The sequence below is a fragment of the Lissotriton vulgaris genome, chromosome 3_1, assembly GCF_964263255.1.
Source record: "Lissotriton vulgaris chromosome 3_1, aLisVul1.2, whole genome shotgun sequence".
NCBI lineage: Eukaryota > Metazoa > Chordata > Amphibia > Caudata > Salamandridae > Lissotriton > Lissotriton vulgaris.
Genome location: NC_141689.1, coordinates 2030703148 through 2030729659, shown reverse-complemented (window position 1 = coordinate 2030729659; position 26512 = coordinate 2030703148). Strand labels below are relative to the sequence as shown.

The following is a 26512-nucleotide window of genomic DNA, read 5'->3' as shown; positions in this document are numbered from 1 at the left end:
GCAATTCTGGCATCCTAGAGCCAAGTTCCCACGGTCTTTGAGTGGTTTTCCCACCTATATCTGATCTTATCTGATAGGGGTTGGCTCGAAAATGTAAAGAAGTGCGTGACAGGCATCTGCTGAGGATCAATTCTTTGACACTGTAAGTCTTGAAATATACCAGAATCTTCCTGGGTGCTTTACGATCAGGGTGTAACCTGAATGGATCACTGTGTACTCGCTGGATCTCAGCTTCCAGATTAATATCAGGTTAGTCCTTTAAGATATCCTCACGAAACAATCTGCACACGAACCCCTTAATGTGCTCCACTTCTACTCCTTCAGGAATTTTAAGGATCCTCAGATTATTACTTCGACTTTGAGTTTCCAACCTTTCCAAGTCCATTGTTAAAGTACGATTTTGCACTTTTAAAGCTTTTATATCCTTAGAACTTCCTTTAGAAGTCTCTGAGAGGGCTGTCACTTTACCCTCTAGTACACTAGTTCTAGCGTTGATACCTTCAATTTTAGCCTCCAGGAGGTCAAATCTATCATGTAAACCCCTCTGATTCTTCTCAGAGATCTCAAACTTTCCCAGTAAATCATCCCTCAAAGTGTGCAGCAGGGAACCAAGTCTATCCTCTTCTTTTTCCGCTTCATATAATCCGCACGCCCCATCAGGGTGGGGGATTGGACAATGTTTTCCCAGATCTGAGCTGTGAGTAGGTAGAGGTGTTTTAACAATACTGTTTATAAGGATCTCTGCAGAATTTAAAGTGACTGATTCTTCCGAGAAGGGGGAACAATTCGTATGGTATGTGCATCATCACTCGTTGGAATACCTGCGTCTGACACTGGATTCTGGCTTGGGGATTCCTGAACAACCACCTCCGGTCCTCCCCATGCATGAGTTAAATCCAAGATAGCGTACTTGTTACTTAAAGGAAATGTAGAAAGGAGCGAGGGGGCTGATGCTGTAGTAGATTTAGAAATGTCATCCATTATGGGCTCCTCAACTACATTTGCGCTTGTGTACACCCCCACTGGTCCTATAGCACTCTCCTTGGAGTTCAAGGCCAGTTCCATTATCTTAAAGTAGCTTTTTTAACGAGGATGTCCCTCTAGGCACTTGCGTTTGCTTTACCCCTTTGGATGATCTACCTCTTTTTGCTCCCCCTTTCCTGTTTTGTTTGAGAGGCGAGATGGGTATCGGGCCTCTACTCTCAGTAGGATCAATGGAATTTAGAACCCCCTTCTTCTTGAGTTCTTGTTTTGAGCGTAACTGATATCGACTCTTTACTTCACCTCGTTTCTCTTTGTCTTTGAAAGTGGTATTCTGTTTGATGGTTTGTTCTATGAGGTGATCAACAGAGGCGGCCCCCTCTGTAGTTTCCCCTTTCTTAGTAGGTTCTATTACTTTGACACTCTCGTTTTGGGGGACTATTGTAAAACTGTCTGGCTCCATACAGTCTCCCCCCTTATGCCGCTTTTGGGTGTTACAACAAAAATACCCCGGCACACTGGAAAATGCTATTTTTGACCGCAGCCATAAATCTGAGGCGTAACGGCTTACCCGGGGCTTGCTGGGTTCAGCTCCTTTTCCTAGAATCAAACAGTCGCTGCCACCGACCTGTTTCTGCAGGTCGACATCTTCGGCGTTTGAGATCCGATGCAGCTGCCCAGTTTCCAGCTCCGTCGCGTAGAGCCGCTCTCGCATACCGGCAGAGCCCAGGCGCAGGGTCCTAGTGCTCCCGTGTTTTCCGTGATTCCGCGGTTCCGACCTCCAGCTCCTACCTCTAAACGGAGAAAACCGGGAAAACTTAGCGGCACACACCAAGAACGGTAACAATATAAAAATCCGCCTCACCAGTTGTTTAACCGCAGTTGTCCGTATTTCTTGTAATGTAAAGACCAGCAAAAAGACTCGTAACGGGGGTGCTTAGGTGCAGAGCCTCGCAGCAGCTGTTAGCCTGCCGCCGCCATGTTCCTTTCCCCACTGTCAGATTCTTAGTAAGTTCACAGACACAGAAGGAAGATATAAAGTGGTTAAGGTTAAAATTCATGACTCAACCTTCTTTTTGCTTAATATTTATGGTCCTACCGCTGATGACCCTTCGTTTTGGTCTACTTTAACTTCTGAAGTTCTAAAGTTGGGGCAGGTTCCTTTGATTGTTGGGGGGGATTTTATTGTGATTATTGATCCGTTGCTAGATAGGCTTTCCACTACAAAATTCTGACCTCCTAAAGTTTTTCATGCCTTTAAATCTTTCCTTCACACAACCAAGTTGGCTGATATTTGGAGGTTACACTTTCCTACTGATAAATGGTTTTCCTTTTTCTCTAATCCCCATAAATCTCATTCTAGGATTGATTATTTTTTGCTTTCGCCCTCACTACTTCAATCAGCCACCAACCCTGTTATAGGTAATATTGATATTTCAGACCATGTCTTAATCTCCTTTGTTTTAAATATTTCCTCCACTTTTACCAAGCAAAGTCGATGGCGTATGAACACGAATATAGTACTTAATGATAAGCATAAGTCTAAACTATTACAAGCTATTCAAGACTATTTTTTGTTCAACCCAGAAGGTTCAACTTCAATTGTGAATAGATGGGATGCCTTTAAGGCCTACATTAGAGGTACCACTATTTCTATTATGGCCCATGAGAACAAACAATTTAACTCTAATGTTAAACATTTGGAAAAACAAATTGCTAAATATGAACGTTTATTTATTTCCTCTAATGACCCTCAACACAAATTTAAACTACAAAAGCTTTGTTATGAATTTAGTGCTATACTTAGTACTAGAGCAGGAATCCAACTCACAAAATCTAATGCTAAATTTCGCTTTAATACCAATAGCTCTGGAAAAATTCTTGCAAACTATTTACGTATCAAGAGGGATAAAATTCAAATAACATCAATACGTGGTCCTCATGATCAAGTTGCTATTTCCCATAATGATATTGTCCAAGAATTTTTACATTTTTATTGTAACCTATATAGTAAACCGGTCCCCTGTGATGATTATTTAATTGATTCCTTTTTAAATAAGTGTAATTTGCCTCAAGTTTCTTCCTCAGATAGAATAGGTTTAGATTCTCCAATTACTTGTGATGAGATTTTACTTGCTATTAAATCACTTCCCAAGAATAAATCCCCAGGCCCAGATGGTATCCCAGCTGAATTTTATAAAGAGTTTCAGTCTTACCTTTTACCTTATTTAAGTGCACTTTTTTCCCATTTTGGTTCCTCTGGCACTATTTCGGGCTCCTTTACGGACGCTCTAATCATTGTTCTGCCCAAACCTGATAAGGACCCTACCCTGGTTGCTAATTATCATCCCATCTCCCTAATAAACCAGGACTGTAAGCTTTATGCTAAAATCCTTGCCACTAGATTAGCTCCTATCCTTCACTCCATCATTCATCCAGATCAATTTGGTTTTATGAAAAATAGGTACTCGGCTAATAATACCAGATCGCTTTTACACGTTATTGAACAGAGCGCATATCTTGCTTCCCCTGAGGGAGTGATGGCTTTGGATGCAGAAAAAGCTTTTGACAAAATTCATTGGCAATTTTTATTTAAAACGTTATTATCTTTTAATTTTGGTGCCCATTTTATTTGTATGATTTCTGCTTTATATTTTGCCCCTACTGCTCGTTTGTTTATTAATGGTCAAATTTCCACTCAATTTTCTCTCTTTAGAGGTACTAGGCAGGGTTGTCCCCTTTCCCCACTGTTATTTTTAATAGGAATTGAGCCTTTTCTTAATTATATCCGATGCAGTGATAATATTCAGGGTATTGCGATACATGATGTCACTGTTAAAACTTTAGCCTATGCAGATGATGTTTTATTGTTTATTAGTAATCCTCTTTCCTCTGTTCCCTCCTTATTAGACATTATTGCTAAATATTCTGAGGTTTCAGGTTATAAATTAAATGTAAGTAAGACAGAATTTTTTCCTTTGAATGCTTTTTGTACCCCAGATATGCTACCAAACACAGATATTCTTTGGCAGAACAGTAAGCTGAAATACTTAGGTATCCTATTTGCCTCCTCGTTGCCTGCTACATTAAAACTAAATAGTGATTTTGTACTTGACTATATCAAAAACAAAACGTCCAAATGGTCTTCCCTTTATCTCACCTGGTGGGGGAGAATGGAGGCAAAAAAAATGAATATTGCACCAAAAATCTTCTATTCAATAGCCATGATTCCCACTCAATTTCCTCTCAAATTTTATAAAGATATTTATAAACTGTTATCGAAATTCCTCTGGTCTAACAAGGTTCCTCGTACTGCTTACAGGAAATTAAAACTCCCTAAGCCCCAGGTTGGATTTGCCCTTCCAGACTTCTACCTCTACCATAAAGCTTTTATCTTAAAACAAAGCTCCTTATTGTTTACAAACTCACATATGGTCAAACCGCCAATTTGGTTTGATATAGAATCTTCAATTGTACGACCCTTTTCACTGCCCTCTTTGATGTCAATGTCTTCTGCATCCAAGCTTGTTCGTCTGTGGTCTATAATCAAATCCTCCAGATTAATAATTAATGATTTGGACTCTAATTTTGATTTACCCTTACTCTCTACAGTCCACTTGTCTTTATGGCATAGTGCTTTACTTAAACTAAACAGAAACATTAATTTCGGGTCCTCGTGGATTTCAAAAGGAATTTTTTATCTTAAAGATGTATTTTGTGGACATGCCTTTATTCCTTTTGAGCAACTACAGTTATGATTTGATATCCCAGCTTCTGATTTCTCAAAATACCAATCTTTATGTAATTCAATTTTGGACTCTTTTCCCAATGGTATTCCCTCTTCCACCACTAATGACCTATTAATTTACCTCACGGCTGTTACGTCTTCCCCCAAAGCAGTCTCTGTTTTTTATAAAAAATTTACCTCCTCCCAGGGCTCCAATGTTGGTGCAATATCATCTTTTTGGAATACTGAACTTTCCATTTCCCTATCAGATGACACATGGTCCTCAATATGGCTCAACAGTATCTCTGGTTGGCTTCCGGTGTCTCTTCATCAGACTAATGCTTATATTTTATTTAACGCCCTATGGACCCCATCTCGATTATGCCATGCGAAATTTTTACTATCTGATGTTTGTTGGCATTGCACTTCAAGTTCTGGGTCACTTCGTCATATGTTATTTGAATGCCCAGTTATTATGAAATTTTGGTCGGATGTTTGGAATGTCATTTTGAAAATTTTGCCTTTACACGATGATATTTCCTATGCTATGTTAATATGTAAATCAGTTGCCCTTTCCCATCCTCTTAGTGAGTCAGAGGCAAAGTTATTTAATTTTTTAATGACAGCTGCTTTAAAATCTATTACTTTTTGTTGGAAAGATGCTTCTTCTCTTTCAATTCATGCTTGGTGGTCGTGGATTATCTTTACAAGAAGAGGTGCTCAGCTGTCTCTTAAAGGCGTTATTCACAATTCGCAGTCATTTCAATCTTTTTGGTCTCCTATTGATTCGTATGTTATGCAATGATATGATTAATAGTTCTCTTATGTATTTTGATGATTAATTTCCCCTCATTTACCATCCTTTTTGTTTTCAATTTAATTGTGACTCTATATTTTTGATTTTATGATTCTATGATATGTTCACTCCCCCGCCCCTCCCCTCCTTTTTCACCCTTCCTCTTCATTTTTGGCTTATTTCATTTTATGCTCATAATTTCATCATTTACGCATGTAAGATTTATTCTTTTTGTATTGTATTTGTCTATTTCTTCTGTTTACAAAATAATTAAATAAAATCACTTTGAACTGAAAAAAAGACAAGACTGCCTCAACCGCCAGGAGGAATCTATGAGATTTCACTGTGTCACTTCTAGGACGCAAATGCGTCATCATCTTACACCTGCCTCACAGCAGGTGTAAGACTTAGGCAAGAAAAGAGAGGTTATATGAGTCTCAAACAGCCACAGAGACATAGCGATGCAACTGGGGAATCACACACCCACTTTGGGTGGTTAAGAAAGCCCTCACACACCGACCTAGTCAGTGTCATGCTACATCATCGGGCCCCACCAAAGAGGCCGAGTGCCTCTTTGGTGTGCTATGACGCCAGAAGACTGCAGAGCTGGTTGTGTGAAAAGGGCGTGTAGTGAGGTATAAAATTAAAAGTGCCTGAAGGGTATCTGCAAAAAATATTTTAATGAGTGATCCCTAAGACACGGTTAAAAGGAGTTATGTGTCTGAATATGTTGCCAAAGGTAATGGATTGGTTAATTCAGAGTTAAAGTTTTAGTCAGTCAACATGTTTCTGCCTTTACAATGGTTTAAGTTTACCTTCGTCAGGACTAGATCAAACCCCGGCGGTATGGACTCTCTAATCGTCCACCCTAACCTGGGGACATGAAAGTGAAAAATCAAAAAAGTGGTAAAAGTGCATGAGAAAGGGGGAAGAGCAAATCGCTCATTCCAAAAATACTCCAAGTTAGGGAGTGTATCTGCACCTGTAAATAAAATAACACACACAAACACAAAAGAGACAAACATACAATTAATTATTTGTATAGGTCATTGCGTTTGTCCAAGGTGCTCCATAGTTGTGGCATGGGTAGTGTTCCCATATAAACACTAAAGTTAACACCATCCATATAGCCCTACAGGGATGATACCACTAACTCTCTATTTTCATGAGACCATCTATTTGTTCATATAACATCATTTGCTCGTCTTTTTTCATTCGAGCATGGGAACGTGAACGTGGACGGGGAATGCAAGCGGTGGCACACAAGCCGCAAATCGCTGGGCCACATTGCAGACAGAGACAGCAACTGAATAGTATGAGCAGTATCATTCCTAGGAATGACAATACTTTCCATCCCCAGGCTGAGATCACACTCCAGAGCCAACCGGACCAAGTCCAGGTGCCAGGATTCTGGTGTATCTGGTGAGCTATTTTATGGAGCCTTGTTATTGCTGCATACAATGATGGTGCGTTATTAGGAATAAACACACAACAACTGGAGCCGATCACTCTACAAGCTCCGCCCCTATCGGCAAGGATGACGTCAAGAACAAGGCGGTTCTGAAGAACAACAAGTCTCATAGCAGACTGCTCCTCGGTTAAGTTACCTAGGGCAGAAGTAGTTTCATTCACTACTGCTTCCAAAGTTCTGGTTAATCTACGTATTAATTTACTATTTTGAATGGGACCTATGAAAAAAAAGACTCCTTTATTGAAATCTGTATATTTCTCCAATGTTGTCTCAGTCTGATCGACAATTGGGGACTCGATCTCCCTCTTGTGTCTTACATGTACGAGTCGGGACTCTCGATGATAATTGGATGGGACTAGAAAAACTGGTGGCAATAAGAATGCAATATAACACGTTCCACCCCAATCTAAGGGCAGACGTACATAAGCTGTCTGACCACAAATAAAATAGGAATGGCGGGAAGCTTTGAAAGTAGACTTTCCTTTATCACTGAATTCAACCACAGTATTACAATCACTGTGTCCTAAGTGCACTGAACCATTTTTCCTAACGCACAATTCACCTTTCACTGGTAAGACTGTTATAAACGTTAAATCTGTATTGGTCTCAGACTGGACGTTCAGAATCATGAGGTTAAGGGAAAAATTCGTACACTTCATTTTCTAGATCCATCCCTTTCCTTTGGGGAAGACCGTCCTGGTCTGGGAAACATGCTTTATTCATAACTGTATTCAGGTCTCCCCATATCCAATCGCCCTGGGAAACTGTGGACTTACTGTCTAGTGATGACATTAAAGCAAACCATGCTCCGCACGAACTATTGTGCGAAAACGGATAAGGAAATAGGGGCAGAGCTCCCTTCATTTTCTGGTAAGGTGGGAGTCGGCCACATACCCAGCAATTCGTGACATTGCTGGTCTGGTGAGAATGGTGTAACATACGGATAAAAGTGTTGTTGCGCAGTGCTAGTCGATATGATAGTTCATGGGGTGGCAGGTCACTGAATGTGTGCTCTACAGTGTCATTGAAAGAAGAATGTACATGTGAACCAAGAGGAGGAAAGAAAACATGTAGCGTCAAGCTTATACATATAATCGAAATACTTAAAAAAAACATAATGATCAAAGTAACTATGCATCGACTGCGTAGGCTTTTGCAGTATTTTTCTTTCATTTTACTCTGTCTATCTCTCTCACTATTTGGGTCTACAGTCTTATACATGTCAGGAACCTGTCTAACCGCTTCACCCGAGGGGGACTTAAACAATTAAACGCTGTCTGACTTACTAGACCGTAGCTTAGACCTGTACTCCTGTTGCGGAGTTTTTTCTAGCAAAGGGAGTTTATTTATTTATTTATTTATTTATTTTTAGCATTTGTTAAGCGCAAACAATTGCCCGCAGGCGTCTCGGCGCTGTACTGATGTATGCTCTCCTATAAGGTATCATGGATAAGTGGGAATTTTTAAAGATTAAATAACCAGGTTTTCAGTTTTTTCCTAAATGATATCAGATTTGGGCTAGATCGTATGGATTGCGGGACAGTGTTCCACAGTTTGGGGCCTACCACTAAGAAACGTCTGTCTCCCCAATTGACCAGCCTGGTCCGTGGCACAACCAGGTCATTTTGTTTTGCTGAACGTAGTGTCCGGGAGGGAGTATATGGGACAAGATGGTCTTTCAAAAATTGCGGCGCTTGGTGGTGAAGTGACTTATAGACAATACACAGTGTCTTAAATTTAATTCTGTTCCTCACTGGGAGCCAGTGAAGACTTCTCAGGGTCTCAGTTACGGGCTTGAATTTAGGGATGTTTGAAAGTAGTCTGGCTGCCGCATTTTGGATTCCCTGCAGTTTCTTGATGACCCTTGCTTGGGCACTGGCAAACAAGCCATTACAGTAATCCAATGCTGACAAAACAAGGGCGCTGACAAGTGTCTTGCCAACATTTTTAGGTAGAAAAGGGAGAATCTTCCTGACTAGGCGTAGTTTGTAGAATGCCGTGGCGGCCGTCTGATTGGCATGTGCCATAAAATTTAGGTTGTCATCAAAGATGACGCCCAGATTCCGTACTTTTGTGGCAGGTTCAGGCACGGCTCCAAAAGATGGCGGCCACCATACTGGGGACCAGCTAGGACTGAGACGGCCAAAAGTGACCACATCAGTTTTATCGGAGTTAAGTTTCAAGCAGTTTGCTGCCATCCACTGTCCTATGGCCAGCATACCTGCTTTGAAACTCTCCGCTACTGTTTCTCCATCATTTCTGATACCCAGGATTAGCTGAGTATCATCTGCGTAGGAGGTAAGGTTCATCCCGTGCTCTTTGATGGTCTTTGCGAGGTCCGACACATAGATATTAAAAAGTGTCGGACTAAGGGATGAACCTTGAGGTACCCCACATGGCAGAGATAGTTCAGCCGATTCAAATTGACCCAAGGTCACCGCCTGGGATCTCTCCGTCAGAAAGGATGCCAGAAGATTTTTTGCCTGGCCTCGCACGCCCATTTTTTCGACACGGTTGACAAGAATCTTATGGTCAACCGTGTCGAAGGCGGCTGATAGGTCTAGAAGCACCAGTAGTGCTGTACCACCTTGGTCTCTAATTAGTCTGATATCGTCTGCAGCTTTTATAAGTGCGGTTTCAGTCCCATGAAACTTGCGGAATCCAAATTGTGTTTCATCAAGCAAGTTGTATTGCTCGATGAATTCCGTAAGTTGGGTGTTCATGGCCTTCTCCACTATTTTCGCGAGAAGCGGTAGGTTGGCTATAGGCCTGTAATTTTTCAGGTCGGCTTTATCGAGGCCGGGCTTTTTCAAGAGAGGTTTTAATAAGGTCTTTTTTAGTTGGGTGGGGAAAATGCCTGTACGGAACATTATATTGCATATTTGGGTTATAATTGGCGTCACCGTGTCCATAAATAGGCGAAGAGTGTTCAGAGGACAGGGGTCTAAAGCCGATCCTGATTTAATGGTTTTGACAAAGTCCTGGATTTGGTCTTCAGTGATTCAGCAAAGCAGGATAAGTTATTGCTTGGGGGAGGGGTATTTATTTTTTCAATATTTTGATTATCGCCGAGATTGAATACTGAGAAGATGTCATTCACTTTATTGAAAAAGAATGTGGCCAGTGAATCACAGAAGTTTTGTGAGCATGGAGGGGTCAAATCTGGGACGCATCCGGCCAACTGTTTAGTTATTTCAAAAAGCTTCTGGTTTGAGTTTTTCGCACTTTCAATTTGCTCAGTATAAAATTTTTTCTTAGTTTCGATAATCAATAGCTTATATTGGGCTAGAAGCTCTTTGTATATCTTTTTGTTTCCGTTGTCATAGTTTTTCCTCCATTGTCTCTCTCGATTTCTACATTGTTGTTTAAGTTTTTTAAGTTCCATTGTATACCATGGGGCTGAGGGGGACTTTCTATTTCTAGACATCCTTTTTTTAGGGACTAATTCATTGACGGCCTGGTCCAGCCATGCTTGATATTGTTTGGTGGCGATTTCTGGGTTATTGGACAGCGTGGGCTTTGAATTGTCCAGCGCGTCTTTAAAGCTGGGGATGTTGATGTCTCTCCATACTTTGAATGTTTCTTGTTTTGGTACTGGTATTGTTCCGGTAGCTGTTTTGTTAGTTTGTATCGTAGCTAAGACCAGGTGGTGGTCGGTCCAGGTCATTGGCAGGACATCAGACACCCCCAAATTCTCATGATTGGTGAATATTCAATCTAGTGTGTGTCCTGCGTTATGAGTAGGTCCCTTCACCAATTGGGTTAGACCGAAGACCTCCATTTGAGACTGCAGGGCAATAGTATCCTTATCTTCACTACAGTCTAGATGGAAATTAAAGTCTCCTAGCAGGGTTATGGATTTATCAGTAGCAAAAGTTTCCAGAAAAGTGGCGATTTCTTCAAGAAATCCTAGGCGGGTTTCTGGTCGCCTGTATAGTAGTATACCTTTGAAGTTGTGGGAGGGTGATAGGTATATATCAAATTGGAAGGCCTCGCAAGTAGTGGAAGGAATTGCTGTGGTACGGATTTTTAGTGTATCACGAGCAATTATAGCGATCCCCCCTCCTCTCTTACCAGTTCTATCTAGCCTATACGATTTGAAACCTGTTGGAACGGCTATCACAAGGTCTGGGCCTGATGCCTTGTCCAACCAGGTCTCTGTGAGGAACATTATATCGATGTTCCTGTCAATAAGTAAATCCGCTATTTCTTGCCTGTGTTTCACCAATGAGCGTACGTTGATAAGGGCTATGGTGAACTTTTGCGTTATCTGTTTAGCGTTGTCCCAACCGACCGCTTTATTTAGCAGGGGGATGGAGGTCTGACAGTGCTTGCAGTTTAGTGTGGGTAAAGATGATATATTATCAGGATTATTCCTGATACATTCTTCCGTAGTTTGGGCTCAGAGGTCAATTAACATAGAGTGCGAGTATTGGAGGCGTTGAGGTACATTAGAGCCAGGGGGGGGGCCCTAGGCCCGTGTCCGGCGCGGACGGGCGCAGACGGGCTTGCCTTTGGCGCGCCTTCGGCGCGCCACCGGCGCGCCCGCTGCGCCCGCCCGCTGCGCGGACGAAATGGCCTTGACATTTATACTCTGTAGAGGAGGGTGGGGAGGCGTCCTGCCACTGGACCGCCAACCCTTCCTCCCTTCAAGATGGCGCCTATCCCCGCGTTGTAGCCCCTAGTCTGCCACACCGGGAGGAGCAAGGTGAAAAATGAGTGTCTCGGTGCAATATAGCCTTGCACCCGAGAACGCGGAAATAAGTGCAAATGTAAAAACGGGACTATTAAAATATTTACACTTTTTAGAATTTAGTGTCAATATCGGAACAGTTCTCAGAAACCTTCGCGAAACAGTCTTTAGAATCCTTTTCCGGGCCAAGTCCATGAAACCGCTTCACGTGGTGGGCATGGATCCAGCCCTTCCTTCCCTCGACCTTGACGGCGATCCTCGTCGTCAACAGGACTAACTTCGGCTCACGCCAGCGGGGCTCCAGAGGGCTTGAACGGTCGAAGTTGCGAATGCAAACCAAATTTCCTGGAACGATTTTGTGGCCTTTCACCTGGGTGTTGTCGGGGAAGGCAGCGGCAACCTGTGAACGACAAGAAAGTAGTGCAGACATCAAGGAAGCCAGGTAATTTGTCAGCATATTACTGTCAACATCAGTGATTTTTCGCGGCATAGGCGTACCCCACATATATGGCGGTCTACCAAAAACTACCTCGTACGGAGATAGTCCGGTTCTGGAATGAGCTACCATACGCAAGTAAAAGAGGGCAACCGGCAAGGCTACCATCCAATCCACGCCTTTTTCTTTACAGACCTTCGCTAGTCGTGTTTTCAGAGTCTGATTATGTCTCTCGACGAGGCCTGCTGCCTCTGGGTGTCGTACGCAATGGAACTTCCACTGGTACCCTAACAGGAGAGATACTTGTTTCATTAATTCAGAAGAGAATGGCTGTCCATTATCTGAGTACACAACACGGGGCAAGCCATATCGCGGGAAGAATTCACGGACCAACTGCTTGGCAGTGGTCACAGCAGTGTAATCTGGGACTGGGTATGCTTCTGTCCATCTAGATAGGGCACATACAACTACGAGGACATATTTGAATCCTCGACATCTGTCCATCTGAATATAATCCATCTGGAGGACTTCAAAAGGGTGGTCAGGAGGATGAAATCCACCTTGTTCTACGGGAATGCCTTTGCCTGGATTGAACTGACAACAGATCATGCAGGTACGCACTTTCTGTTTCGCTGCTGCACGTAGATGCTTGTTGAACCAGATGTTCTGTATACTGTCTAACATGGCTTTTTCTCCTAAGTGTGCTGGACTATGTGCTGTATTAATAATAGCTTGAACCATGGAGTCGGGGAGAAACCATGTGGCTTTGCCTTTCGTCATCCATCCCTGATCTGTCTGGACCCCTCCTTGTTCAGTCCATTTCTTGATTTCGTCTGGAGTGGCATGTGTCTGTATGTCGAGTACATCTTGTAAGGGATCCCTGATTGTCATGCAATTCATCAGTGATGGCACTTCAGTCTTTGTCGTGTCAGCTGGAATGTCTGTATGAGTCTGTGCTGTAAGTTTGGCTGTTCGATCTGCCAGGTCGTTACCCTGGGAAATAATGTCAGTGAGTTTCATATGTGCTTTGCACTTCATGATGGCTATTGCTGTAGGCAAGTGTATTGCATCTAACAGAGCTTGAATGAGGGGACCATGCTGTATTTTGGCTCCATGGGAGGTCAGAAAACCTCTCTCTTGCCAGAGGACACCGAAGTCGTGAATGACTCCGAATGCGTACTGTGAATCTGTGTATATGTTTACTTTCAGGTTCTTGGCTCGTATGCAGGCTTGGGTCAGAGCAATGAGCTCTGCTGCTTGGGCAGACAAGATGTCAATACGTTGTGTTTCTATGACTTCAATATCGGTGGTTACTGCATATGCGGCCACTAATTCTCCTGTGTTTGTTCTCATACATGAACCATCCACATAAAGTGTCAGGTCTGGATCGGGCAATGCAATGTCTGTCAAGTCTTGTCTTGGCTTCGTCACTGTGTTAATGACTTCCACACAGTCATGTGGTGTAGGGTCTGCTGTGATTGAGTATAAAAGTGTAGCAGGGTTTAATATGTTGCAACGTCTGATCTCTATGTGTGGCTGGAACAGTGTCAATTCATATCCTGTCAGTCTTGCTATGGTCAAGTGTTGTGTCTGTGTCCTGTTTAAGAGAACTTCCACTGAATGTGGAACCTGTACTGTCAGGGGATGTCCTAACACTATAGAGTCGCTTTGTCTGATTGCTAGAGCTGTTGCTGCAACTGATTTTAGGCACGCAGGCAGAGCCTGGGCCACTGGATCCAATGTACTAGAAAAGTAAGCACAAGGCTTGTGTTTTCCTGCTTCATCTTGTGTGAGAACAGATAATGCTGTGCCATCGCGTTCAGTGACAAAAAGTGTAAAAGGTTTGCTGTAACATGGTGTCGCTAAAACAGGTGCTTGACATAGGGCTTTCTTCAGTTCATTAAAAGCAAGTGTATGTTCCTGAGTCCAAGGGAGGGCAGTCGAAGTCGCTGCCTCCTGTGTTGTCAACTGTATAAGTGGTTTGGCTAGATATGCATACTGAGGAATCCATTGTGTGCAGTAAGAAGTGAGGCCAATGAAGGCCCGTACTTCCTTTTGTGTCTTGGGCTGTGGAAGATGTGCAATTAACTGAATGCGGTCAGGTGTCAACTGTCTACCCCTCTTAGACAGCAAGTGTCCAAGGTATACCACTTGCTGGGCACAGAATTGTAGCTTTGAAGGGGACACTTTGTGCCCCTTCTCGGCCAGGAAATATAAGACTGTCAGTGATGCATGATCACAGTCTCGTTCTGTCCGTGCTGTGATCAATAGATCATCAACGTATTGGAGCAGTGCGGTGTCAGTAGGCATGTGAATACTGTCTAGTTGTCGTTTCAGTGCTTGACTGTAAATACTAGGGCTTTCTGTGAACCCTTGAGGAGCTCTCGCAAATTTGAAGCTTCGGCCATTTAAACAGAAACCGAAGAGGTACTGGCTTTCCGGATGGATTGGGACACTAAAGAAGGCGTTCTTAAGATCTATGACAGTAAAGAACGCTGCTTCGGAATCAATTGCAGTCAATAGTGAAGAAATGTCTGGGACCACTGGGTACTGGGGTATTATACATTTGTTCAATTCTCGGAGGTCAATCACTAGTCTGTAGTTCGTTTAAGAATCGGAATGATAGGAGAATTACATACATTGGAGTCAGTTTCTACAACCACTCCTTGTGCAATGAGTTTGTCAACAATTTTCAGTAAGGCCACTACAGCCTCGGGTGGTAACTTGTATTGTCCGATTCCTGGCAGTACAACTCCTTGCTTGAGTGTGACACGGTATGGTGTAATGTGCATATAACCTACATCAGTCGGGCCTTGCGCCCATAAATGCTGTGGTACATTCTGAAGTCTGGGATCAAAATCTCTCAACACATAATGTCCTTTAAAATCACGTAAAAACAATCTCACTCCTTCCGGAGAACAACAAATCACTGCTCCTAGTTCTTTCAATGTTTTGATACCAAGCAAGTTTTCTGGACATGATTTCGTAAGCAATAAGTCGGTAGTGCGGGACAATGGACCAACTTCTAGGGAAACTGGCTTAGACACTTCGTTAACAATAGGCTTTCCTGAAAATCCCAGGGAAATATTCCGTGAGCCTGAGAGGGGTGCCCCTGGGACCTCGTCATGACTGATGGTAGTTCTGCTCGCCCCTGTGTCAATCAGAAATTTTCTGTCTTTCCCCAATACGTGACTATGTACATAGGGACCCTCTTGATCTACAGGAACCTCGATAAGGGGCAAGCCAACCTCCCTCTCTAGGCTGTTTCATGAATATTGTTGATAATCTGGGTAATCTGACTGTGCGTACTGGTACCTTTGTTGCGTGACATGTTGTGTGGCAGCTATGGGTTGGGGTACAGCTAATGTCTGTTGTGCGTTCTGTGGAGGTTGCGTGTTCTGCGGGATGGGTTCCTGTCTAGGAGGACGCGGTCTTTCTTTCGTCTTGCCTGTAGCTATATTGTGTTTCAGGACAGCACATTCATTTATATAATGGCCTGGCTGTTTGCAGTAGTTGCAGTTCCCTTTGACAGGTGCCGCGCCCTTTCTCTGGCCATCGGCGGCTGGAACTGACTGTGCAACTAGTACTTTCATTTTCGTGTCTTTCATACGTCTCTTTTCGTGTTCCTGTTCTTCTCTAATTCGGTTCTGGTGGTACTGTAACATTTGTAACATTTGGGAAGGGCTATTAGCTTGCCAAGTACTTTCAACCTTCAGTACTCTATTTGTAATCTGGGGTAAGGAATTCTCTACTAATTTGGTCACAAACAGATGTGGGTACAATTCACTACTTGTCTTTAGGCCGCTATTAATAATAAAACATTTTTCAAATCTAGAATAGAAATCACTAGTGTCTTCATCTTGTTTCTGTTTGCTGGCTGAAATAGCATCCCAATCTTCCTTTTTGGTAGTCAATAATCTTGGCAAGACCTGTATCAATAGCTCGGGTAATTCTTTAGCTATTTCCGAAAGACCAATACCTGGGGCTCTTGTTTTATCTTCGTCTTCTAATTCTGTCCAGTTAATCTTTTTCTCTCCCACCTCCCACTCTTTTTCTTTAAGTTTTTCATAAATTCCTGCTGGTAACAGTACTTTCAACATTTTAATGATATCCGCGTATGTATACTCCCCCATACGGAGCATGTCTTTTAATTCATGGTGGAACCCTGCCGGGTCTTTATCATGACAGGGCAGTAATTTTTTATTTCCAATAATTCCATTTTTGTCAACGGTGTGTAAACAAATACTCGTTGAAGCGCACCCGCGTCAGTTCTAACGGGATGAACCTCTCGTAAAGGATTCTGTCTATCTATGTAAAAAGTCTTTCTTTCTCGGTGTGGAACAGGAACAAAATGCGGGGTCAGGAAAGTCATGTACTTATGTCGTTGTTCTAGTATGACATTAATTAATTCGGTACCTAGGCCTCTCCATCTTTCCAGGAGTAAATCGTCCAATAATTTATATAGGGGACCCGGATCAGAATGCTGACCTTCGTACAGTGTGATGAGATGTTGAATCATGTAAATGCCAGCTAAACGCTGTTCTTCCGGAGGAAGACTCAAAAATGTTTGCGCTACTATATCGTCCTTATACATGTTAGAATTGCCAGCCCATTGTACTGCTGACCGGGCTAGTTCCTGTTCATGCATAGTACTAAGTTCGCTACTCCCTACTCGTTTTTTCAATGCTTGGTTAGTGGCTTGGAATATGTGTTCAAGGGAATATTGTTCTGGTATGGGGGAAAGAGAACGTTTCTTGTATTCTAGGCGTATGGGTCTATCAAAAGGTCTTGCCCTACCTATGTAATGTATTTTACTTGTGTCCTCAATTGCTAAATCATCGTCCTCTGAGACTTCATCATCCTCTTTCTCGGCTTCTTTCTCGGCCTGCTCTTTCTTGTGTAGCTCAACAATTTCTTTACGAATTTTTTGTACATTGCTTCTACACAACTCTGTTTATCATGTTTACCAGCAGCTATGTTGTCACTCCAGTTTGTCATGACTTTAGTTACTTCTTTATTTGGCTGGTCTTGTTCCCTGATCAAACAATTAATCAAAAACTGTAAGAGCATACGTTGAAGCTCCACTTTTCTATGTGCCATGGCCTTGTGAATACTTTCTGGTCCCTCCCCCGTTCTAATGAAGTGGTATATTCTGTCTAAATGGTCCTTCATGCCTGGTAGAATAAGCAAATAGTCTGCAACGCGTCTTAATCGTATTGAGTATATGAGCATTGAACCCTCCCCTGGTACTGGATCATATATACAATCAGTAAGGAACTGTCTAAGGGATGCGTATGTAGCTGCTTTTGGCGTGTGCTGTAGTGCTAAATCTCGTAGTGATGATCGTTTTAACGGTGGTGGGGTGTTCAGTGTATATCGAGAGGGCCCCCCTCCCGATGCTCCCAAACTGGTATCGCCTAGGCTTGAATCAGCTTTTACTGGCAGTGCTGTCGCTGTCAGCGTTGTCGCTGGTAATGCAGGTTGATCTTGGGCTACAGGTGCTGGGAGAAAAGGATTCGGAGGGGGGTTGGTAGCAGGCGGAACAGTGGGGGGATTCGTGTTATTAACAGGGTTGGGAGGAGGATTAGTAGGAGGTACATTTACATTTACATATTCTGGAGCAGCGCCATCTAAATAGGAAGAAAGAAAAATGTCTGCTGCGGTCTGTTTATGACTACGGAGTTTAGTCGGGATCAGCGGTGGCGGCAAGTTACTGGACACTTCCGAGGTCACTTTAGGTAGGCCCTCGGCGAGAAGGGGATACATGCCTTTAATAAGGGCATTTCTTTGTCTATCTAATTGTTCTGCTCTAACTCGTTCACCTTCTTCTAGTAATTCTTTTTCTTGGGCTTTTTCTGATGCTTCTCTACTTCTCTCTGCTTTCTTAATTTCTTTCTCTGTTCTTCTATGCGCTTCTTTACGCCACAATTCTATGGCATCTTTCTGGGATTGTCTGGCTTTCTTTTTCCACAGTGTTTCCTCTACTCTCATGATGCAATCAGCTTCCCATGTCCCTGAGACAGGCCATCTATATTTCTCTTCCAGATCTTTAGTGTAATCTACCCATAAATCCAAGTACAGTATGGCATCTAAGCCATGTTTATGATACATAAAATGTCCGGGAGTGTCCCTAGGTGGGACGGGAACTGCTTCTTCGAGTATCCCTTTCCTGGTTCCTATCTGACGTAATTTCAAAAACAGTGGCATGTTTGAACTAGCTTGAACGAAAACACATTAAGCACAATAATAGACTGCAAACAATCATTCATACCACGATATTAAAACATTACGAACAGATACTACCTGGTACATAGAATAACACAATTCTGAAAATCTCGAAATACAACACTAGAATACTGGATGTACTGCTAGAACAGTACAGTCATACCGGTCTCCTAAAGAGACACGTCATACCGCATCCACCTAATGGACACGTCTTTACCGGATCTGTGTACCCAGACCCGTCTTGACCGGGCTCAGATAAATGAACCCGTCTATATGCGTTCCCCACAACGGTACTCACCGGGAAGCAAACCGGAAGGCCTCGGAAACTCGATACTGGACTGGACTGCTACGGCTTCTTGCTGCTACGCATGCGCCTCGGAACAGGTGGGCCTCCGGATACCTCGGACCTTGCTCTTTCGGCTTGGGCTCTGGTCGGGACAGTCCGCAATCCTCACCGCCTCGTGTGGAGGCCTGGTCGCAGTCTCCGTCTCCTCCGTGGGCCTGAGGGAGTTAGCAGGAAAACCCGCGGATGTGCACAGAAGGGGCCTGTCACGGCTGTAGAAGGGGTCAGGGGCTGCGCTTACATCGCCGGGGCGTGGGGAAGGGGACTCGTTCCTGTTCGGGCGCCAGAATTTTGTGGTAAATAAAATTACCGGGACTATTTTTCCATACATTGATAACAATAAGAATAGCTCATAAAATGAGAGGCAGAGTCCGTGGTATCTGAGTCATAAGGGCTTTAATTAAGATGACTCGAGTCATTGAGAATCGGGTTCCATCACCACTAAGGTTCAGGAAGGGATATCTAACGTTTTATTAACATCACACATTATATATAGTAAAACCATACAATTTCAATGAGTACAGTAGGCGTAACACTCCAGGCGGAGCAAGTGAAAAGAGAGAGATAAGAACATATGGGCGTAAAAGAAGGCGTGTAAAGAGGCGTACACAAGGGTGTGCACTCGAGGAGTCATAGGAGTGTCATAGGTGGGTGGATGCATAGAGGGAGTCTGCAGTGTCAGCAGAAACCTTTACCCTGCATGTACGCGTAACTGATCATGACGTGAAATTGACGTGTAACTGGGGAGAGCTGGGGGGTTGACTTTAGCACTAGTAGAGGAGTCTGGAGTCTGGGATGTCAGAACGACCTGCACCTTTGGCATATCTGATATCTTGTGTTTGGAGGATTTATTGTCTGAAGTAAAGGTCTCTCGAGCAGAGACCGTTCATCACTAAATGCTAGTGTGTGCATATATTTCTTCGTGCATTGCGCGGACCATGGGCCTACTATGGCAACGGGTTCAGTAAATCACTTGCGTGGAGACAGGAAGGCTAGGCCCTATGCTCTGCAGGTGGAAATATGTTTACCTATTTCACTAGACTGGAATGTGTTTTTGCGGAGGCTGAGCAGATAACGGTAGGCAAAATACCATCTTTGCAGGCAGGCCAGGCAGGGCACCTCTCGGCTGGGCAGGGAGTAAGGTAGAGGTCAGGGATGCATACCTAAAACTGCAGCTTTCAGAGACAGAAGAGGCTCGGAGCCTGAATTCAGGGCCTGGCTCGGCTGAGCCACAAAAACGTGTGCTTCGCAATATTTAAAAGCGTACCATGTAAATGCATGGGCAACATAGGCCTCAGTGCGGAATTAACGTTACATACATGGAAGGCCTAATAACTGACATGCTAACATTAAACGGAAACGCAGGGGCATTATTATGACAGGCACGGGAAGGGAATTACACGATAACATGGACATACATGGGGCATAGGTACGGGAATAGGGTGCGAGGGAGGGGACACACTGGCTACCTAAAATTTCTGTTTCCTCACTCTGGAAGGACTGTAGCTGAATCATTGAGAATGTCAAAGACCAGATTATAAACGTAACATATAATGGGAGATGGATACAAGAGTAATTCAAAGACTATTTTACTAAGAAAGACATTTTATTGGCTAAAATTGTTTTTTTTACAAATATTTAGGAAAAATATCATAGCATTACTGTAGACCTCAGCATGAGAATACTTGCCTAACCGCAACCAATAAAGAAGGGGACGCACCTTGATTTCAACACTTCCTGAATGTATGCAATGCTTGAGGTGAAGAAGGATTTGGGGCATGCCTTGGCCTGAGCTCAGGAGGGACCTTAGAAAGTTTGTCTCTTTCTAGAGATTTCACATTTATATAGCCGGGCGGTTGCAATAGCCTTTATTTTATACATGTGTAGTATGGTGGTAATTGGCTGGCCTCCCAACCTTGATTTACACTTTAATGCAGCAGCAGCTTGTCTCAAAAGGGTAGTAGTGCTCTCTCTTTGTTTTAGCAATAAACTTAGATTCGAAATGAATTCCAAAATAGTAAAAATTACTCTTTCAATATGCTTACCATAAATGTCTGCAACGCACTCTTTTAGTATACTGTCCACAAATGTCTAATGTTTTCATCAAGTGCGTTTTAAGTCTCAGAATCATAACTTTAGTTTTAGTGACAATTATAGTTGGATGTTTCATAGTGCAATATTCAACAACCCCCCTCATCATCTTATGCACAGTGCTCTTGGTCCTGGGCAGTAACAAAGCATCATCTGCGAAGATAATGAATTGCAGTTTTTGATGGTGAATTCTTGCCGTACTGCTGAGTAAGCCTCTAACAACCGCTAGAAGGGCACTATCAAGACTGTGGATTTTTAGAGAACATCATAATTCCTCCTGCTACCAGTTTGAAGGCAAACGTAATTGATAATGGATCTTTCTCCAGTTGACTGTATTCAGTGAGAATGAGTTGGAGTCTCATAGCTGACTAAAAAATGCAAAAACCTCTCCTAAACCCAGCTTCAGGTTTGTGAAAATATCATCTGCTCAAGCCACACATGGATTTGGTTCAATAGAACACAGCCATAAAATGACCCTGCACCATCTAATAATGACATAGGGCTATATTGACCGATCGACCTATCACCTTTTTTTGTAGAGGAACAATTGTACCTTTATTCCAAGATCTTGGGACAATATTGAAGGCTGCTAGAGTATTATAAACTCCAAAAGGATGGGATCCATACTTTTAGGTCAGCTTGAAACTAGTCCACAAAAACAGCATCTGGACTGGTGGGCGTATTTGTTTTCTGACAAGTTAAGGCAACGTCCTCTTCTGAAACTGTGAAAGCAAGCTTGGTAGAATTTCTTAGGGTCTAGAAATAACACGAATAAACCTCTCTCTCTTGGGAATTTCACCCAGAGCAGAACACTGTGCAAGCCAATTGTAATGATGTTCCTCTCATGCCTGAGGGGTAGTTATAGTGACAATTGAACATTCATCATGAGCAACCTTATTTGTAGAATGTTTCTGTGGATGATGAATGTGGCGGGAGTTGGTGGCAGGGGTCTCTGGAGACTACTGGCTGGCTGAGGTGTGAATAAAAGTTCTTCACCTACCTTAATCTTCTATCTATGAGTAATTTGTGTTGGTTGCACCAATCATTAGCCCCAATACAAGCATCTATACGATTTGTTTGTCCATTGTAACCCGGTGACACCATTTCCTAAAATTAATTAGAATCTTTTGATGTGCAGCACCCATTAAACTGGATTATTTTTATAGTCAATCCCAATTTTTTTCTTAATTCCATTCGCCGTTGGCTGACCTCCTGTTCTCAGCTACAGACACAACAAGCTTCAGAGGCCTCCGTGCAACTGGCCAGATGAGTTGCTGCAACTAGGCCTGAATGGATCTGCAACAAGACCTGCCTGGACCTGCAAAGGGACTTTCCTCAGTCCCACTGGCCTCTGCTGTGGTGGGTTCCCGACTCCCAAGGGGTGCCCCCTAATGTTGTGGACACTCAGCTGGCAGTTGTTGAGCCTCTCCTGTGAAATCCTGATGTGTTGAGCTCTGTGCACCAGACTTTGAGAAGTTAACTTTTTCAGCAGGACTAAACTGGTCTCTGTATCCGTCCAGAACTTCTTTGCAGTCAGCCTGAACCTGTGACTTTGCCCCACTTTAGAGTGATTCAATACCCGCAGTTAGTGCATTCTGCTTCTTGGCGCTATTTTCACTTAAACCTTTCACATTGCGATTCTCTAGTTCTATTGATTGGATTTTTATTATGTTGGGCACATTTTACTTATTAAAAGTTGTTCTATTTTTTTTATTAGTTTGGGTTCTTTTATTGTGCTGCGTTTTTACTTTATTAATGTTTGTGTGCTTCATAAATACTTTACACATTTGCCAATAAGTTACACTTGACTGCTTTTGTACCTATCCTCCAGGGGGTTAAGCATAAGTTAATTTAGCGACTTTTGTAGTTCACCCTGAAAGGGATTGTGGTTTTTGCTTGAGAAACTTTTTCACCTCCCTCAATCAAAAAACTAATTTCTCACACACCCTATTCGTAACATGGGCCCTGTTTGCATTTTTATGGATAATGATAAAGTCTAACCTTAATATTTTTTTACATAGCATCAAGTAAATTCACGGTGCAGTGGTATCTGCACATGCAATTATGCGTCAGAGTGTGAAAAATGACATTAAAGACTCCTAGGATCAACATATGGATGATTGTCTTCAAAGTCTCTATTTTCACTAAAACTTGGACCCACTAGTTTATGAAGGCAATGCTATAAATTCCTGAGCTTGAACCTCCTGCCGTAATGGACAGATCAGCACTTCCTTTAGTAAATCATGGTCCAGGGCCTCTTGATTAGGGCTTTGGGCCTCACTGAATGGCATAACCACAGTGTCTAGACAATCTGTTACTTGCATTGTGGAGTGATGAATTTGGAATGTGGCATTTCTTGTTTTAGACAATCAGAAAATATTAAGAACCCAGGCATCTTAGGTGGATGCTTAGGAGGTTTTGTGATGCGCTAAATCCTGCTACATACCAGCCAGTCAGACAGTGGGCGGCTGGTGATATCTCAATGTGGTGAGTCATAAAAATGTGTGATAAGTGCCCTGAAGCGAGCGAGCACAGCGAGCTCTGTCTTTATAAGGGAAATCTGGGGGAAGGGGGTTCTGCCCTGGGACATTTTTGAAAAATTAAAGTGCAAATAGTTCAATTTCATGGGCGAATGGATGAGGTTGTGGGGCAAATAGATGGATGCAGGAAGGAAGGGGTGCATGGGTGGATGAATTGGCTAGTGGAACAGATGGTGTTGTTGAAGGATGAATAATTTGGTGAATGGAAAGATGACATACGGATTGATGAGTGAATGGATGGTCAAACGAATAGTTTTGGTGGCAAGATGGATGGACAGGATGATGGAAGAGGTGGATTCATGGGTGGATCCCTAGTGGAGGGGTGAACAGATTGAGATTCTTGATGAAAGGTTGAATGTATGGATATGTGTATGGGAGAATGGGTGCATAAAGCACTTCTTTAGCGCAATGCACAGCGTGTATCTATCTAGCTATAGTAGTCATTAAACTGTTGAATGTTAAAATAATTGAGGGGCATATTACCAAGGGCCATTACCTGGCGCTGTCCAGGTAAGCGCTAGTGCAGGCGAGGCATCTTTTGAGACTCTGCTGCTGCGGCGCGTCTTGTTTAAAACTATTTCCAACTACTGCCATTGACTGCTACTGACCCGTGGACATTTATCGAACTGAGAATCCTTTTTAAAGTGCGCTACATGCTCGGCGCTTGCAGCGCGATCTTGTGCGTTTTTATGTGCGTATATTTTTAAATAAGTCTGGGAAGGTGTATATGACTAGCGGGGCTTTAGGACATACCCACATTTAATTTCTGGAAGTTGCACCGCTGTTTGGCGGCTCGTTAGTTGGGGATTAGACGCCATCGCCATCTTGGGAGGGGAAGTGCCGGAAAAGGGACGCCATCTTTGTTGGCGGTTTAGCTCTTGTTGTTGCAGAGCCATAGCACGATTGGGTGCTACTTAAGTGGACTACGGCAGGCGCTCGTTCTGTCCAGGTAAGCGCTAGTGCAGGCGAGGCATCTTTTGAGACTCTGCTGCTGTGGCGCGTCTTGTTTAAAACTATTTCCAACTACTGCCATTGACTGCTACTGACCCGTGGACATTTATCGAACTGAGAATCCTTTTTAAAGTGCGCTACATGCTCGGCGCTTGCAGCGCGATCTTGTGCGTTTTTATGTGCGTATATTTTTAAATAAGTCTGGGAAGGTGTATATGACTAGCGGGGCTTTAGGACATACCCACATTTAATTTCTGGAAGTTGCACCGCTGTTTGGCGGCTCGTTAGTTGGGGATTAGACGCCATCGCCATCTTGGGAGGGGAAGTGCCGGAAAAGGGACGCCATCTTTGTTGGCGGTTTAGCTCTTGTTGTTGCAGAGCCATAGCACGATTGGGTGCTACTTAAGTGGACTACGGCAGGCGCTCGTTCTGTCCAGGTAAGCGCTAGTGCAGGCGAGGCATCTTTTGAGACTCTGCTGCTGCGGCGCGTCTTGTTTAAAACTATTTCCAACTACTGCCATTGACTGCTACTGACCCGTGGACATTTATCGAACTGAGAATCCTTTTTAAAGTGCGCTACATGCTCGGCGCTTGCAGCGCGATCTTGTGCGTTTTTATGTGCGTATATTTTTAAATAAGTCTGGGAAGGTGTATATGACTAGCGGGGCTTTAGGACATACCCACATTTAATTTCTGGAAGTTGCACCGCTGTTTGGCGGCTCGTTAGTTGGGGATTAGACGCCATCGCCATCTTGGGAGGGGAAGTGCCGGAAAAGGGACGCCATCTTTGTTGGCGGTTTAGCTCTTGTTGTTGCAGAGCCATAGCACGATTGGGTGCTACTTAAACGTTCCCTGATGACGCGCAGCGGTAACGCGCAGCGGGCGCGCCATAGGCACGCCGGAGGCTCGCCAGAGGCGAGCCCATCTTTGCCCATCTGGGGCCCGGGGCCAGAACCCCTGGTCCAATTCTGTCGTACACCAGAGGTGATCTAATGGAGCTTAACTGCGGTAAGTCCCAACCTGCCCAGGGCTATATGCATGCGTTGGCTCGAGAGGGCTTGCTGCGTTCTCCTAGGACTACCACAGCGCGGGCGCGCCACGCAAAAGCCCAGGTGTTAAAGTTCGGCCTTCTGAACACGCGTTCGCTGCAGGGACATAAGCTGGAGGTCTTCTCATTATTGGAAGACGGAGAGCTGGATGCCCTTGCACTCACGGAAACGTGGCTGGAAGATTGCTCTGTGCCGGATTTAGTGGCGGCGCTACCAGACAACTATTTGGCACTCCACTTCAATAGGGAGGGAGCCAAAAAAGGAGGGGGAGTAGCTCTCCTCTATCAAGCTCGTCTCCGCGCTGAAAGATTTCTATCAGAAACCATGGGGGGCGCAGAGATCCTAGGAGTCAAACTTAGACAGGGGGCGGCGTGTGTGGTGTTTCTGGTGATCTACCGCCCGCCTGGGGCTTCGCCGGACTTTCCTGTGCTGTTTATTAGACTGCTGCAGGATTTGCGGTCGAGATACGATAAATTGATTGTCGTCGGAGATTTTAACTACCACTGGGAGAAATCCCCTAAAGAAGGTCAAGCATTATTAATTGAGGAGGCAACCTCCTCCTTAGATTTTACTCAGCAGGTGAATGGACCGACCCATGAGAAGGGACACATGCTAGACTTAATCTGGACTACTATGCCAGCCCAGGACGCCACAGAGATTCTGCCATGCGTTTGGTCTGATCACTCGTTAATAAAATGTAAAATCCCTCTGAACGGCCATCCGCCCAAGCTGGGTGAAGGTTGGAAAATGGCCCGGAAATGGAGAAATCTTGATGGAGAGAGAATGAAGACTTTCCTACAACAGTCTCCGCCACTAAAGGAGCAGGGCGCTAATGTCGATGCCCTTTGCGGACACCTCCACCACAAATTGGGGAGAGCCATTGAGCTGGTGGCACCCCTTCGTAGGGTGAAGAAGGTGGACAGGGGAGTTGGGGCCCCTTGGTATAATGACTCCCTACGTGACATGAAACGTGGGGTGAGGAGGAAAGAACGTGCGTGGCGGAAGAAATATGACGCCACTGCTAGGAAAGACTATACGTCTTCCCTGGCGTCCTACAAATCAGCCATTCAAACCAGAAAGGCGGCCTTTTTCGAGGAGAGAATAGTGGCAGCTAGGAATCCACAGAAGGAAATCTTTCGGGTTCTGTCAGAACTCAGGACAAACAAGGAGCAAAGCACTGAGTTCACCCAACAAGATTGCCAGAAGTTC

At 43.8% G+C, this 26512-nt stretch overlaps 1 pseudogene; it reads right to left on the bottom strand.

Moving 5' to 3' along the window:
- Positions 1 to 250: 250 nt before the first annotated feature.
- Positions 251 to 26512, bottom strand: part of LOC147728765 (nuclear receptor subfamily 2 group E member 1-like) — a 32652-nt pseudogene continuing 6390 nt past the window's right edge.